This window comes from Microtus pennsylvanicus, chromosome 10 (genome assembly GCF_037038515.1).
Source record: "Microtus pennsylvanicus isolate mMicPen1 chromosome 10, mMicPen1.hap1, whole genome shotgun sequence".
NCBI lineage: Eukaryota > Metazoa > Chordata > Mammalia > Rodentia > Cricetidae > Microtus > Microtus pennsylvanicus.
In genome coordinates this window covers 20,050,349-20,066,522 of record NC_134588.1, presented here as the reverse complement: position 1 = coordinate 20,066,522, position 16,174 = coordinate 20,050,349, and positions in this window count along the sequence as shown.

Below are 16,174 nucleotides of genomic sequence, written 5' to 3'. Positions count from 1 at the left end.
GGACATACTGTGGACGTATTTAATTGCGGACTTGCTTACAACTTTAGTGGGTGAATTCATGATCACCACAGCAGGAACATGGCAGCAGGCGGGCATAGCAACAGGCAGGCGGGCATGGCAGCAGGCAGGGGGAGCATGGCGGCAGGCGGGCATGGCAGCAGGCAGGCGGGCATGGCAGCAGGCAGGGGGAGCATGGCGGCAGGCGGGCATGGCAGCAGGCAGGCGGGCATGGCAGCAGGCAGGGGGAGCATGGCGGCAGGCAGGCATGGGAGCAGGCAGCCATGGCAGCAGGCAGGGAGCACAACCGCAGGCAGGCAGGTGCGGCACTGGAGCAATAGCTGAGAGCTTACATCCTGATCCACAGGCACAGGCAGAAATTAAACTGGGCCCCGCATGAGTGTTTTTGAAACCGAAAAGCCCACCCTCAGTGACACACTTCCTCTAAGAAGACCACAGAACCTAATCTTTCCTAAAATATTTAGTCCCATGAGCCAGGGACTATACACTCAGTATTTGATCTTGTGGGGGCCATTCTCATTCAAATCACCACAGGTCATAGGAAAATCTATAGACTTTGTAGTATATTTTAAATTACCACTTTTTCTTGAGTGGTCCTGCATTTTACAACAAGTGCTTCTTGTTACACTTCACAGGGAAACTCTCATGCTCCAACATGGTGTCTGAGTGTTTAGCCACAGATACTAGAGACAGTATAGAGACTGATGTATTGTTGTGTGAGTCACTAACCCTTTTCTTATTGGTATGTGAGGTTAATCTCGGTTGTCAGTTTGACTGGATGTGGAGTTAGTTGACTAGAGCCATGATTTAGGACAGGTCTGTAAGGGTATTCCCAGTATTAACTCAGGGGGAAGCCCCTCTCTCAGGGGGCAGCACCTCCATACTACCAAGGTATAAAATGGGTGAGCGAAAAGAAGGACTATCACTTGTCTGCCTTTGCTCCTTGCTAGTGAGTGAATTTACACTTTTTCTATCTGTTCTGTTGCCACCCTACCCTGACTCCAGAACCCACACTGCACCCAACCCCAAGGTGCTTTGAGAGGCTCACTGAAGCTGAGAGGTGGGAACCATGTTGACAACAATGCCAAGGCAGTTTCTACAAAGCTGAGATGTGTGTGCGTGTGTGTGTGTGTGGGGGGGGCAGTTTATGCACATGAGTGCAGGCAGTAACAGAAAAGACAAAAGAGGGCAGCAGAGTTCCTGACTTGAGTGCTGGGAACCAAATTCATTTCTCTCCGAGAGCAGCAAATGCTCATGATTGCTGTCCAGTCCTGGAGCTTAATCGCTTAGTTGTTGCTAGGGCTTTATCAGTTATCCATGAACATCCCTCCCAGCACTTACTTCTTGAAGTTCTGTGCTAATATTGACCTTACTGCAGTAAGATTCCTAACTACAATCTCTAAGCAGCTCCAGTGGCCAAAATACAATGATGGTTTAGTTCTTTAATCTCCTGCCAAAATGAAATGTGCTACCTTGGAAATTAAAAAGAAGCATTTGAAACTAGGTTTTGAAATCGCTCCTATGGAGAATGAACTACGGATGTGGTGGCTCAAACTCTGGGCAGACAACAGTCATAAGAATTGTATATAAAAAAAGCAGATGAGCATTAAGAAACAGAAAAGGTAGGGGAATATTTGTGTGTGTGTGTGTGTGTGTGTGCATGTGTGCGCGCGCGTGTGAGCGCGCAAGTGCATCCATATGAGTACAAATGTGTGTACATATTAGTATGTGTTCATGTGTGTGGAGGCCAGAGGATGACGTCAGTGATGTCCTCCTTAGTTACTCTCTACCTTCCTTTTTGGGAAAAGATCTCTTACTTATGACCGAATCTCTGATTTGGCTGGACTGTCTGTTCAGAAAGACCCCAGGATCTGCTCAACTCTGACTCTTCAGTAATGGGATTATAGGCACATATCTTTTCATGTTTTTTAAAGTGCTGCTTTTCCACAATTAAAGCCTAGTCTTCATGCTTGCATAAGGAAGGGAATATAGCAATGGAGATCTCTCTCCAGCCTGGGAGAGGAGAATTTAATCTTAGAAATTTTAGAAAACAGATAACTAAATTGAAACCCTAATAGGAAAGACAAGAAGGAACAGTTCATTCATGGCTTGGTTGAGTCAGAGCAAGTGCTCACACCTCATGGCTACAGTTCCTGGAAAACCCATGGGTTTCCTTTACTATGCAGAAAGGTTGAGTATGCTCAAAGACTAAAAGAACTGGGTGTTTTAAAGAGAAATACTGTCAGGACATGGACCACAGGGGACAAGAGGTCTGTATTAAGAGCCAGATTGATCTGTATGTGCTCGACAGTTAACTAAGCCAAGACTGGTGCCTCTCAGAAGCCTGGTAGAAAGTGACCAAAGACTGTCAGCTCCTGAAGAGAAAAGCTGCAGACTGGTGCATCTGTGAACCTCATGCCCTTCTTAAGTTGATGCAGATGCACACAGCCATGGGTGGCTGTACGATGTCATCTAGGATGTGAAATGCTTTAATAATGGTTTTAAGGACTTTTGAAGAATTTGAATGAATAGCAAGCATGTAATCCCAGCACTCTGGAAGTGCAGGCAGGAACAGAAGCTTCATACTATATAGCAAGTTCGAGGCCAACCTGGACTACAGAAGGCCTATATTTAAAACATTGAATTAATATACTGACAATATTCAACTTAGGACGTTAATTTGTAAATATGTTTTATTATTGAGAATTTCAGATATCTACACAATGAAATACAACTGTATCTTCCTCCATTTTTCCATTTTTAACTCTCCTGATAACCCTTCCAACACAACCCTTCCAATACCATTTATTTATTTATTTATTTATTTATTTATTTATTTATTGCTCACCAAATCCAATTAGTGCTGTCCTTATGTGCACTGGTGTAGGGCCACCAGCAGCCACACGCTCAACAATGAATGATTTTCCTTCCCCCAGAAGTTACCACTTGCTGGAAGCTCCTCAGTAGGGGCTTGGGTCAGAAGAATACCTTCCCCATCTGTGTGTGCAGGTTTGGCTGGCTTGGTCCTATACAGGCCTTGTCCAGGTAAATCTCAGTCACTCTGAGTTCCTGAGTGCAATAACCATTCATACCCAGAAGACAGCACTTATGAAATTGATTTCTGAGCCCTGTAGTTTTAATTTTGCAATTTAATTCCAATAGTTCTACAAATTAATTTCTTAAATCCAAGGACTTAGTCTCTTCCTGTTAAGCAATAAGTTATCCTCAGAATAATTTGAGGAGAGGAAAGCCTCTGCTGCTATTTCATGGCCGTGGGCAGCTTTGGTGAGAGGACAGACTCTGCTGTTACTAAGTGGCCGTGGGCAGCTTTGGTGATAGGACAGTCTCTGCTCTTATTTTGTGGCTGTGGGCAGTTTTGATGAATGCTTGTCCCCACTTCTGTAATAGAACTGACACAAAGGTTCAATGAGACTTGATGCCAAACAGCAGCACCATGTAGACCTGGTCAAGGTTATTCTTGTTTTTCAGCATCCAAAGCCTTCTCGTGACCTTTTTTTCCAGGGTAGAGATTGGTGGGATTTCAAGTTTAGGGAGTGGGCTTTTTACTCTATAGGGTGGGGAGCTGGGTCCAGCAGTTAGGGCAGTTAGAGTGCCCTGTGGGTAGAACCTGGCAGTGAGAGGATTTTTGGGGAATACTCATGTGGCTTGAGGCACTTTCAATACTCTCCTATCAAGGCTGGTCAAGGCGATCCAGTAGCAGGAAAAGGGTCCCAAAAACAGGCAAAAGAGTGGAGATAACTCCTACTCCCACTGTAAGGAGTCCCACAGAATACCAAGATACAAAATCATAACATACACCAGAGGACCTAGCTCAGACCCCTACAGACTCCCTGGTGGTCACTTAAGTCTCTGTGAGCCCCTATAATCTCTGCTTAGTTGATCTGTGGGCCATGTTCTTGTGGTGTTCTCAACTTTTCTGGCTCCCACAGTCCTTCCTCCTCCTTGCGCAGGGTTTCCTGAGCTCTGCCAAATGTTTGGCTGTGGATCTCTGCATTTGCTACTATCAGTTTCTGGGGGAAGCCTTTCTGATGACTATTGGACTAGGCTCCAGCCTATGAGTATAGCAGAATATCATTAGGAATCCTTTCATTGACTTTGTTTTTCTTCTTTTCCCAGTCATATCACACATTGAGGCTCTTATTTGACTTTTTAGAAGAACAGATGCATTGATGTAAATACATGTAACACTGTTGACATTGCTCTAGAAAACCTGTCCTTGAACCACGATCACCTGTCTACCTGTTCCCCGGATTCCCATACCTTAGTACCACACGGTTCTCCAGTGGTTGGAGAGAAGCCAGCTGGGAAGCAATGCTCTTGCTTGGGGCAGAGCAGCTGGCTGATGACCTGGGTTATCCACAGAATGACACCTGGTAGTGCTCATCATTTACCCTTACTGGTTTAGAAGTGACTTTTGTCTCCATACTAGGAGGAAGAAGAATAACAGTGGGTAACTCATGGAAAATGATGGATAAATTGTGTATGGAAAGTTTAGTGCTAACGGGAGCTTAATGAAAAGGGAGACTATTGAAAGCAAGAGAATTCTAAAAACGTATCTCAGTGATAAAACAATGACAACAATTTACTCACTACCAACAAAAACAGACATCTAAAAAAAAAAGAACAGACAGAGAGAGAGATGCTGGAGGCTCCCAGGCTTCTTTGAGATGTTAGATGCCAGAACATAATGAAGCAATGATTATAGCAATTCAACGGAAAAGGTGATGTTCCAGTTCTTTCCTTAGCCAAACTGTCAATCATCTGATAACAAGAAAAAAGGATGCACGGCTCAGGAATACAATACTTGTACATGTTTTTTAAAAGCAAAAACTGCTTTAAGAGGAAAACAATAAACTATACAAGTGTTGTTGGAGGCAGCGTGTTTGTTTCCCGCCGCTCTGACCCAAAATAATCACACTGAAACTATACTGTTTGGCCAATAGTTTAAGTGTATTTCTAGCTATCTCTTACATCTTAAGTTAACCCATTTCTATTTTATATTTTACCATGAGGCTTGTGGCATACTGGCAAGTTTCCCACTACTGGCTCATGTCTTTCTCCGGTGGCAGTGGTTATATAAAGTCTCACTGACTCGACCTTCTTTCTCCCAGCATTTAGTTAAGTTTTCCCACATAGCTCTATCACAGCCCAAAACACCTTCTTTATTCATTAACTAATAAAAGCAATACATATACAAAAGGACTTTCTTTTTTTAGCTTCTTTTTTTCTAGTCTTTTTTAAAAAATTTTTTTCCATTCAAAACTTTATGCTTCCTCCCGTCCTCCCATTCCCCTCCTGCTCCCCCACTCCCCCTCCTCCCTCCTCTTCCTTCCTTAAGAGAGAGCGGGGTACCCTGCCCTGTGGGAAGTCCAAGGCCCTCCCCCCTCTATCCAGGCCTAGGAAGGTGTGCATCCAAATAGACTAGGGTCCCAAAAAGTCAGTACATGCAGTAGAAACAGATCCCAGTGCCTTTATCAATGGCTTCTCAGTCAACCCCCATAGTCAGCCACAATCAGAGTCTGGCTTGATCCCATGCTCGTTCTGTCCCAGTCCAGCTGGATTTGATGAGCTCCCATTCGATCAGGCACACTGTCTCAATGGGTGGACGCACCCCTTGCGGTCCTGACTTCCTTGGTCATCTTCTCCCTGCTTCTGCTCTTTAACTGGACCTTGGGAGCTCAGTCCGTTGCTCTGATGAGGGTCTCTGTCTCTATCTCTATCCATCACCAAACAAAGATTCTATGGTGATATTTGAGATAATCATCAGTGTGACACTAGGGCAAAGCCAGTTCAGGCACCCTCTACTCTGCTGCCCAAGGACCTAGCTGGGGACATCCCTGTGGACACCTGGAATCCCCTCTAGAGCCAAGTCTGTTGCGAACCCTAAAATGGCTCCCTTAATGTAGATATCTTCTTCCCTGCTCCTATATCTGCCCATGCAGAAGGACTTTCCATACTACACAAGGGATCTAGTTAAAGCCAGTGAAAAGGAACAGTAAAAACAAATAAACAGGAGAAAGGATTGAAAACTGAAGCAGGATTCTATAGGTTTGTATTTAATTTCAAAATAAAGTAAGATTTGTATTTAATTTCAAAAGCTTATTTTGTGATGAATACTAAAGACAAAATATCAGGTAATTTAATTAGATTAAAAGGCATATAAATTAGCACTGACTAACATATGCAAATTAAATCAATTATATAAAAATAGTTCATAAATTTCTAGGCAAATTAACCTGAAAGTCTAATTGCAGCATATATACATGCATATATATATATACAAATATAGATATATGCATATATAAATATACACAGAAAATATATGCATATTTTGGCAAATTACCAAAGTTGGTCTATAATGAGTTAGGCAGTATGAATACACCGATAACTTTAAATCAAAAGATTGTCTGAAGAATTAGATCCAAGGAAAGTATCAGCTAGCTCTGTTTGATAGTCCTTCAAGGGATAGATAAAGGATGTTTTTCAACATGACAGAGCATAGTGAAAGAAGCTGCTTGAAATAATCATTTATTTTTCTATGGGTAGTATAAGCCTGTTAGCCACAACTTGAACATATTGGAATAGAATTTTTTAAAAAGTGACTGGAATTTTTATAGATAAAGCAAAAGTCATTTTTAAGGTTAAAGCAAAAAGCTTAATTAATGTAATAGAAACTCAAATTCAGCAGAATATTGGATGAATAGTTCACTGTGACTAAACAGAGTTTATCCTAGGAAGACAAGCATGGAAACACATTAAAATCTATTATTATTATCACCCATGGCATTAAGAGGTTAAATAGTAAGACAAGTTTCATAATTTTCAAATATTTATTTTATAAAATAAATAACATAGATCACCAAAATAAAACTAATAGGATTATATTATACTTAGTGATGGGTACTCTCCAATGTCTCCTTGACTAGGTTTATAGTCACTAAAGGACACACCTCTGGGTGTCGTTGTATTTGTGTTAAGACTATTTCCAGAGAGGCACACCTGAGAAACTTCAGCCTGCAATGTGGGTTGACCCATCCTATAAACTGACTGAAAAAGAAAGAGGAAGCTGAAGACTCTGCTTCCTGACTGCAGACACGACGTGACCTCACGCTCTCACTACCTTGCCTTCCCTCCACAGACAACATACTTCCTTTTGAACTCGTGAGTCAAAATGAATTCTTGTTTCCTTTAAGTTGCTTTTTTCTTGCGCTATCACAGCAATAAGAAGAAGATCTATTACAGAAAATTGATCCTGAGAATTGCTGCCGCTGGGCCTTTGGAACTGGTTTATAAAGGGATTGTTTTTGAAAGAGTTTGGTGCCACATGCTAGAGAAGACTTAAGGTTTTGTAAGCAAAGGGCAATGGACCATTCTACTGGGAGTTCTGGAGATAAGGATGCCGCACGATATGAAGACAGCCAAGTCTAGGCTCATAGCACTGCACAAGGAAACAGGACCCTATATTGGTGATCGGGTTAGGAGCCATTTGTGTCACTGGTAAAGAATCTGGCTACTTCCGCCCATGCTGTGACAACTTAAATGAGGCTGAATTCAAAAGCAGTGGACTGTTTTTCTGGTGGAGTAAATTTCAAGACAGGGCCACACCTAGGCTGTTGCATAGTTATTTCTCCTGTGGCTAGTCATACATGTAGTGAGAGGAGAGAAACCTTTAAACAATTTATAATTGGATGAGGAAAGGAGCATGGAAGAGTTTAAAGTTGCAGATAAGGTTGTTAGAACCATCAAAGCTAAGTAGAAGGCTCACACTTTTCACTGGGGCGATAGAACAGGTCCCTGGGAGCAAAATTCATCATAAAAATTCTATCTTGTAAAAACAGTCATTTGAAAGGAATAAGCCTGAGGTGAGAATGTTGATGAATGGGTTCCCTTATTTTAAAAAAAAATTCATGGCAGAACATTTCCCCAGGCTCAAGTCAGGCATATAGAGGCTACTAGTGTGGTAGAAGGAGTAAGACCGTATCTCCAGATTGCAGCAGAGCTTGACAGCATCATTCAGGCACAAAATATCCAGAACTGGAGGCTTTCACCCAGATTGGAAGCTGAGGAAGCCAGGCAGTGTGTAGCAGGTCAGGTTCATAGCCGAGAGATCCGGCAGGTCACTGTGTGAAGCTGAGAGGTAATGTAGAAGTTGCAATGGAAAATGCAGAGGTCTGAGGACGCAGGATCATGGGACATCTGCAGTGGAAAGCGGAAGGTGCCTTATGGAGCCGGCCAGAGCCTCAGTGTTTAAGGTAGAGGAGCTGGAGGGCATGACTCCTGGAGCCTGCTGGAGACTGCCATGGCTGCTCTGGGTGGTCTGTGTGACTAATTCTGGAATTAACTAAAACGCAAGCACCAGCTACACCTGTGAAGGATTTTTTTTTTGGATTGGATCATTTGAGGTGGGGAACCCTCTTCCCAAATCTAGATATTTTGAGGTAGAAAAATCCACCTTGAAGCTGGGCCACACCTTTTGGTGGCAGCCCACATAAAGAACATGGAAGAAGGGCGTGCCTCCTCTTTGCTACTCAACCTCACTCTCCCTAGAAAGTTCATTCCTTTACTTGTATCAGAGCCTACTGTTTCAAAACTATGGCAGATACCAGAGATAAGCAGAGACATCTAGCCTCATGAACTGAACTACTGCTGGATTCTTGGATTTTCTATCAGGAATCAGCCATTGGTGAAATAGTTGGAGCAAAACCTGTAAGCCACTCCTCTCATATACATACATACATACATACATACATACATACATACATACACACACATGTGTTTGTGTGTATGTATGTGTGTATGTGTGTGTGTGTTTCTAGACTAGAGAATAGCAACGCAGAAACCAGATGATGCCATTCTACCCCTAGGAAACAAAGATAGTTGCAAAGCTTCATCTTTTCTTTTCTGGGTTTTGATCTTCCTTTCTCGTTGTCCTCCTAACCCTCCCCTTTTGGACAGGGATGCTATTCTGTTCCCTTTTATATTAGAAGCGATGTTTTAAACTGTATTCTATAAGAGTTATGGTTAAAAGTTTTTCTTGAGTCTTAGAAGAACTTGAGGATGAAACCACACCTATTTTTCCTAAGGTCTCAGGACCCTATAAATTTTCTCCTAGCTAATCGATGCTTTGGAACATTTGGGGTGTGGTTCCAATAGGAATTGTCCCTGTCAGGCTCATGTATTTCAGCACTTGGTCCCCAGTAGGTGATGCTCTTTGTAGAGGTTATGAAACCTTTAACAGATGGTGCCTGTTAGAGGAAGCACACCACTGAGGACAGGAGTTTGAGAGGTGTTGTAATTGGAGCAGCGGGGCTGCGTCCCCAGCACCCCGGCCGCCTGCTAGCTTTTGCCCCAAAATAATTACACGGACACTGTATTCTTTTAAACACTGCTTGGCCCATTATATCTAGCCTTTTCTTGGCTAACTCTTGCACCTGGACTAGCCTATTTCTAATAATGTGTAGCACCGAGGTGTGCTTACGGGGAATATTCTAGCCTACGTCCATCCTGGGTCGGAGCTTCATTGTATGTGTCTGCCTGAGAGCAGGGAGCATGATATCTCTGAGCTCACTTCCTCTTCCTCCCAGCATTCTGTTCTGTTTACTCCTCCCACCTATGTTTTAACCTATCAGGGCCAAGCAGTTTCTTTATTGCTTAACCAATGAAACCAACAGATTGATATATGACACTTCCACCTCAGAGAGGTCATAGCTTTGCCTCATTTCCTGTGCTTTCTGCTTCCTGTGTGAGGATGAAAATCATTCAGCTTCCTGCCCCTGTTACTGTGTCATTTCTTGCCTCTCATGGTGGACTCTATCCCTCTGGAGTCATAAGCCAAAATAATTTTTTCTTTGTTCTTTCTTTCAATAATTATTTAATATAGGTCAGGATAGTCTGTCACAACAACAAGAATGGAAACTAGAGCAATCACAATGGACAATTTATTTTCCATTTTATTCTGCAGTGAATGGCTATTGTTGTGTTTAGTAAAACAATCACTGAGAGTTTCTAAATGTCATTCTTGATATCTGAATTCCAGTGATTAAGTTTTCCAGGCTTTCATTAGTATATCACCACATCACCTATAAAGAACACAACTAAAAGCAATCAGGGTTCCCTGTCCTGTGGGAAGTCCAAGGAACCCCCACCTCCATCCAGGTCTAGTAAGTTGAGCGTCCAAACTGCTTTTCGGGCTGAGGGGGGGTGGGAGTTAATTGGGGGAGGGGGAGGGAAATGGGAGGCGGTGGCGGGGAAGAGACAGAAATCTTTAATAAATAAATAAATTAAAAAAAAAGAACACAACTATTGTATACTTTCTACCATTCATGCCTTTTATTTCATGTTGCTTATTTTCTAACGCTGCTTCTTGCTCATGTTAGTCATGTGACCACTTAAGGACCCCAAGCCTACATCCTCTAAGACTGAGAGCATAATATGTTGACAGCTTTTATGAGGATCAAATGAGAACATGTCTTGAAAATGTTCAATGAAGTACTGGTGCAAAGATAATTGCTGAGAAAATTCTAGAATTCAGCAGGCAGATGGTAAGTCATCCATCTCAGGAGAAGTTAATCAACTCCCCAAATCAGTATATATATAGTATGCATAAGTATGTGTTCTGTGGTTTTGTTTGTAAGAGAAAAATCATCAATAGCCACATGTCAAAATAGATGACAGATGGAATATACTATTATACATTTAAATCATGTGATCCTTACAGACATTTTTAAATACATTATGTAGTCATTCATTCATTGCTATATAAAGCTTGACAATACATCTAACCAAAGGACAAATAAAGAAAATTTACAATTCCACTTTGGCAAAAGTTCTATGAATATAATTATATTAATTTCAAAGATATATACTAAAATAGCAGTGGTGATTCTTGGTGGTGGCATAACTTCAAGGCCATTAATTTTCTTTTTTGGGACAGAACCTCTCTGTGTTGCCATGGCTGTCCTGCATGTCCGTTTTCAAGCTGGTGTGCTGGGGTTAATGGCATGCATGACCACACCCAGCTCTTAATTTAAAAAAAAAATGTGTATAGGTGCTTGTCTGCAGGTATGTCTGTGTACCTTCTGCCTAAGGAAGCCAAAAGAGGGTGTCAGATCCCTCGGGGCTGGAGTTACATTATGGATGGGTGTGAATTGCCCTGTGGGTACTGGGAATCGAACTCAGGCCTTCTAGAAGAGCTTTCAGTGCTCTTAATCCCTGAGGCACCTCTAGCTCTAAGGCCACTGATTCTTGTGGTTGTTTTATCATTTGGTTTTCCAATAATTCGATGGAATATGGTAACTCATTGTATTAGTGGAAATGTTGCAATAATCACTTGGCGACCCCTCTGGCACACTGCAGCAGTTTGTCAGCTGTCACTGTCCTCTCTCTGGACAGATTTGACTTTTGGAGGCAGAATTTCATCAGTCAGCACTGATACCTCAATCTTTCGCTCTGTGTTTTAAAAAATATGTTATCAATTTTTATTTTATTTACTTTTATTGTGTTAATTTATGTATGCATAAATGCTATAGCATGCTTGTAGGGATCAGAGAACAATTTTTAAGGGTCATTTATTTCCTTTCACCATGAATTCTGGGGATTAAACTTAGATTATCAGGCTTGCCTAGCAAGGTAAAAACCTGCTAAGCCATGTAGCAGGCCCTTTCACTTATGAAAACAAAGTTGTTTGAGAAACTGAGCCCACACACACACAGGGAACAGTTCTCCCTGCATATATCAATATGTGCAGAGAAGATTTGCTTTCCCCTGGGAGCCAAGCTGTCTTGGGTGAGGTTTTTCTATCTCCATTCTTATTATCCAACTAACACCTTTTACTGGTGGAGAACCCAGGTACTCAATGTGATATGACAGTCAGTGTTGATTATCAACTTGGCAGGCTCTAGAGCCATCTAGGAGACCTTTGGGCATGTCTGGAGGGTACTATGTGTGTTAGGGCCACCCCCATATGTGCAGCATTCTTTCCTGGGCTGGAGTCACAGACTTTATCAGTGGGGGTAAGTGAGCGGAGCACTGGTGTCCCCTCTCTCTCTGCTTTCTGTCTGTGGGTGCCACGTGACCAGTGTCCTCACGATCTTGTGGAAGAGAGTGTTCTGATGTGCTTGCTAACTTCTTCCTCTTAAGCATCTGGGTTGTGGGTGTGGCTGAGAGTGGTGTCATTAGTTGCTGGACTCAAGAGGATCTCTCTGGTCACCTATTCTGTCACTGCTGAGGAAGAGTGTGTGAGAGAGGTGGAGAGAACCAGGGTATGAGGTTCTGATTCTGTATTCCCATGAAATGAGAGAACCAGGGTATGAGGTTCTGATTCTGTATTCCCATGAAATGAGAGAACCAGGGTATGAGGTTCTGATGCTGTATTCCCATGAAATGAGAGAACCAGGGTATGAGGTTCTGATGCTGTATTCCCATGAAATGAGAGGAGCAGGGTCGTGGGCAATCCTTCCCGGGGATGTGACTTAAAGGCATCTCCCTACTCCTGAGCATTGCACTTTGGGGTATCTTAGGAGCCCCTGTGAGCAAAAATTTCCCTGGATGACGTTAAAGTATGCATTAATTAAAATTAACTCTGAGACCACTGTATGCCCAAGGATGTACATTCATGCTTGCTTCTACTTCCCATTACAAATTATGTCTAGCCATATTTTCTGATATAGCTCACCAGAGATACTACAATAAAATTAAATGACAACATTAAGATACACTCAATAATAAAATGTCAGGAACACAGAGATGCCCCAACTTGAATGCAAGCACCCTCTAATCATCTAATTCCTAGGGAGAAATTGTCCAAAAATTAAATTGCCTTAGAGGTTCAAGTGCAAAGGAATTAACACCAGAGATCAAATGTGTTTGCCCTTGTGAATTAAAAGTCAAGTAGAATTAAAGTTCTCCTTTATGGCTTACTTTGTTCACGCCTAGCCAAGGGTGGAGTTTGCATGGAATGGAGGTTCTGTCTGCTGCCATCCCAGACATGGTTAGGATTGACCATTTCAGGGCCTCAAGTGAGTTCTTGGTTAGGTGATCCTCACTTTCATGGCTCCAATGTTACCTGGGCGTTCATGGCTACAAGAGCCGAGGCCGCCTCTATCACTACAGTTCCTGATCCCGACAACAGCCATTCCAGGGTTAGCTTGGCTTCAGAGCACAGGGCTCAGTGCTTCCCAGGCCACAGCAGGATGTTGCCTGGTGGGGGAGGAGAGTCCTCATCTTCTTACACTGGCCCAGTGCTGCAACCTGTCTCAGGCTTTATTTTACTCCCAAGGAGCTGTTTGCTGAACATGATGTGTGATGGTTACTGTTGAGTGACAGGAGCAGAGTCTCCAGGCAGGTCTGCGACAGAGTGTTTAGATTAGGTCTGCCTCTGGCATGTCTGTGAGAGATTATCTTGACTAGGTTGACTCAAGATGGGTAGGTAGGTCCTTCCTTTAGAATTGATTTAGAAACCTTTTTAATTAATAATTTTTAAAATAGATTTTAAAATTCAAAAAATTCATTTATTGTAAAATAAATTTTAGGATTGCCTCATGGATGAAAGAAGTCTAGATCAGGAAGCCATTCAATTTGTGTTGGCTTGCTGGAGTCTTATTCCCATAAATTAACTCAACTAAAAGAAAATCTCAAGGAGAGAGAGGATCTACAGCATTTCTGCTTGCTTATGTGATAGAGAACAGTGTGGGGGGTAGATTGATGCACAATACTTTGTTTTGAGTCTCTTCCTTTTTTTTTATTGATAAAAGGAGAATAAAGAAAAGAAAGAAAAAAAAACAAATTTCCACCTCCTCCCAGCCTCCCATTTCCCTCCCCCTCCACCCATTCTTCTCCCCCTCCTCCCACCCCTCTCCCTTTCCCCCCACTTTTCTCCCCCTCCCTCTCCAGTCCAAAGAGCAGTCAGGGTTCCCTGCCCTGTGGTAAGTCCTAGGTCCTCCCCCCTCTGTCCATATCTAGGAAGGTGAACATCCAAACTGGCTAGGCTCCCACCAAGCCAGTACATTGCGTTGGATCAAAACCGCGTGCCATTGTCCTTGGCGTCTCATCAGCCCTCATTGTTCGTCATGTTCAGAGAGTCCAGTTTTATCCCATGCTTTTTTTGGTAACAGTCCAGCTGACCTTGGTGAGCTCCCAGTAGATCAGCTCCACTGTCTCAGTGGGTGGGTGCACCCCTCGTGGTCCCGACTTCTTTGCTCATGTTCTCCCTCCTTCTGCTCCTCCTTGGGACCTTGGGAGCTCTATCCAGTGTTCCAGTATGGGTCTCTGTCTCTATCTCCATCCATCGCCAGATGAAAGTTCTAGGATGATATGCATGATATTCGTCAGTATTGCTCTAGGATAGGGTCATTTCAGGTTCCCTATCCTCAGCTGCCCAAGGAACTAACTGGGGGCCTCAGCTTGGGCACCTGGGAGCCCCTCTAGGGTCAAGTCTCCTGCCCATCCTAAAGTGGGTCCTTTAACTAAGAAATGGGGTTCCGTGCTCCCCTATCCAACCTTCCTTTATCTCGATCCTCCGGTTTCCCCAAGTCCCCCCTCCTTTCCTTCTACCTTTTCTCTCCCCATCTCCCCTTACCCCCATCCCACCCCACCCCCAACATCCCACTTTTCTCCCCGGCAATTTTGTCTACTTCCCTTATCCAAGAGGATAACTATATGTTTTTCCTTGGGTTCACCTTCTTACTTAGCTTCTTTAGATTCACCTATTGTAGACTCCGTGACCCCTATTTATGGCTAGAAACCAATTATGAGTGAGTACATCCCATGTTCATCATTTTGGGTCTGGGATACCTCACTCAGGATAGTGTTTTCTATTTCTTCCAACTTTATTTTTTCATTTAAAAATGTTCCTTCCTGCTGTGACCTACACAGTTTTGATCTTTACTTATCTGGGATGACAAAGAAATGAAGAAAAGACAGACACACAGGCGTATGAACAGAAAAACTGGGATCGGGTGGGTCATGTACTCTGATGAAGAAGAATCAGCAGTCCAGAAACCCTTTCTGCTTCATACGCTGCTGAAGTCTCTTTGTTGTATAGGCATGAAGGCAGAGGAGACCAGTTCTATCATCTTGGTTGGGGGGTCTCTGTGAGGGGACAGTCGATGGCTGCAGCTGTCCTGGAGGAGGAAGCTGTAGCTGACCATCGCTGCACACAACAATTTTAGGTAAAGGTTAGTCATTCATCACACTTGTGCTTGACCATGGGAAGGATTTGCCATTCCTCTTAATTTAGCCAATCCAGCAAAGTCCTTACCTTTCCCGTGGTATTGGGGGTTTTGACATAGCACAGCTCACATCAGTAACACACACTCATGACTTTTTATCTGCCCCCAACACTTCCCAAATTTCCTCTTAGGACAAGCACCTTGCACAATCAGACCCTTAGCAATGGCAGGCTGGGAAGGACATAATTGACTTGAATTTATTTGTGTGTCTGACTACGTGTGCACTTGTGCATGACATATAAGTGGCATTCAAAGGCTGGCCTTAGTTGTTGGTCCTTGCCTCTCACGTGACTTTAGGAAAGTCCCTTTGTTGTTTTTCTGCTACATATGTAACCCAGGCTGGCGGGTCCACACAGTTCAGAGATTCTCCCAGCTCCCCCTCCCATCTCCGTACTGGACTGCCGGGATGACAGATACTCATGCTATGTGTCCATTTCTGACAGGGGTTTTAGAGATCTGAACATGATCTTCAGGGCTGTGCAGCAATTGCTTTTCTCCATGGAGTTATCTGTGAAGCCCTTGACTGCATTGGAAAGCAACTGGTATTGTTTACCTCATGAAGTCTAAATGAGCTACAGAAGGAAAGATTCTTCTCCATCACTGACTTTTGCTTGTAGATGTGGACTTTGTAGAAAAATTTGGACCAGTATAATTCAGGAAAAGCCAGAACAACTGCACACAGTGTTCATGAAGCCTGTTAGGGACTCAAGTCAGAGCTAATGAATGCGCAGCCAGCGTTTGTAGAGGCAGAGCTTTATCGTCAGGGCTCTGTATCTCTCTGCTAATGCTAAGACCATAGGTGGGGACTTGTTGAGGTCTGGCATTCTCATACTATTTTTCTGAGGCCAGCTTCCTTCTACGTTTCTGGTAAGACCTTTGCTGAGCCTTCTGGATTGAAGTCACGCTTT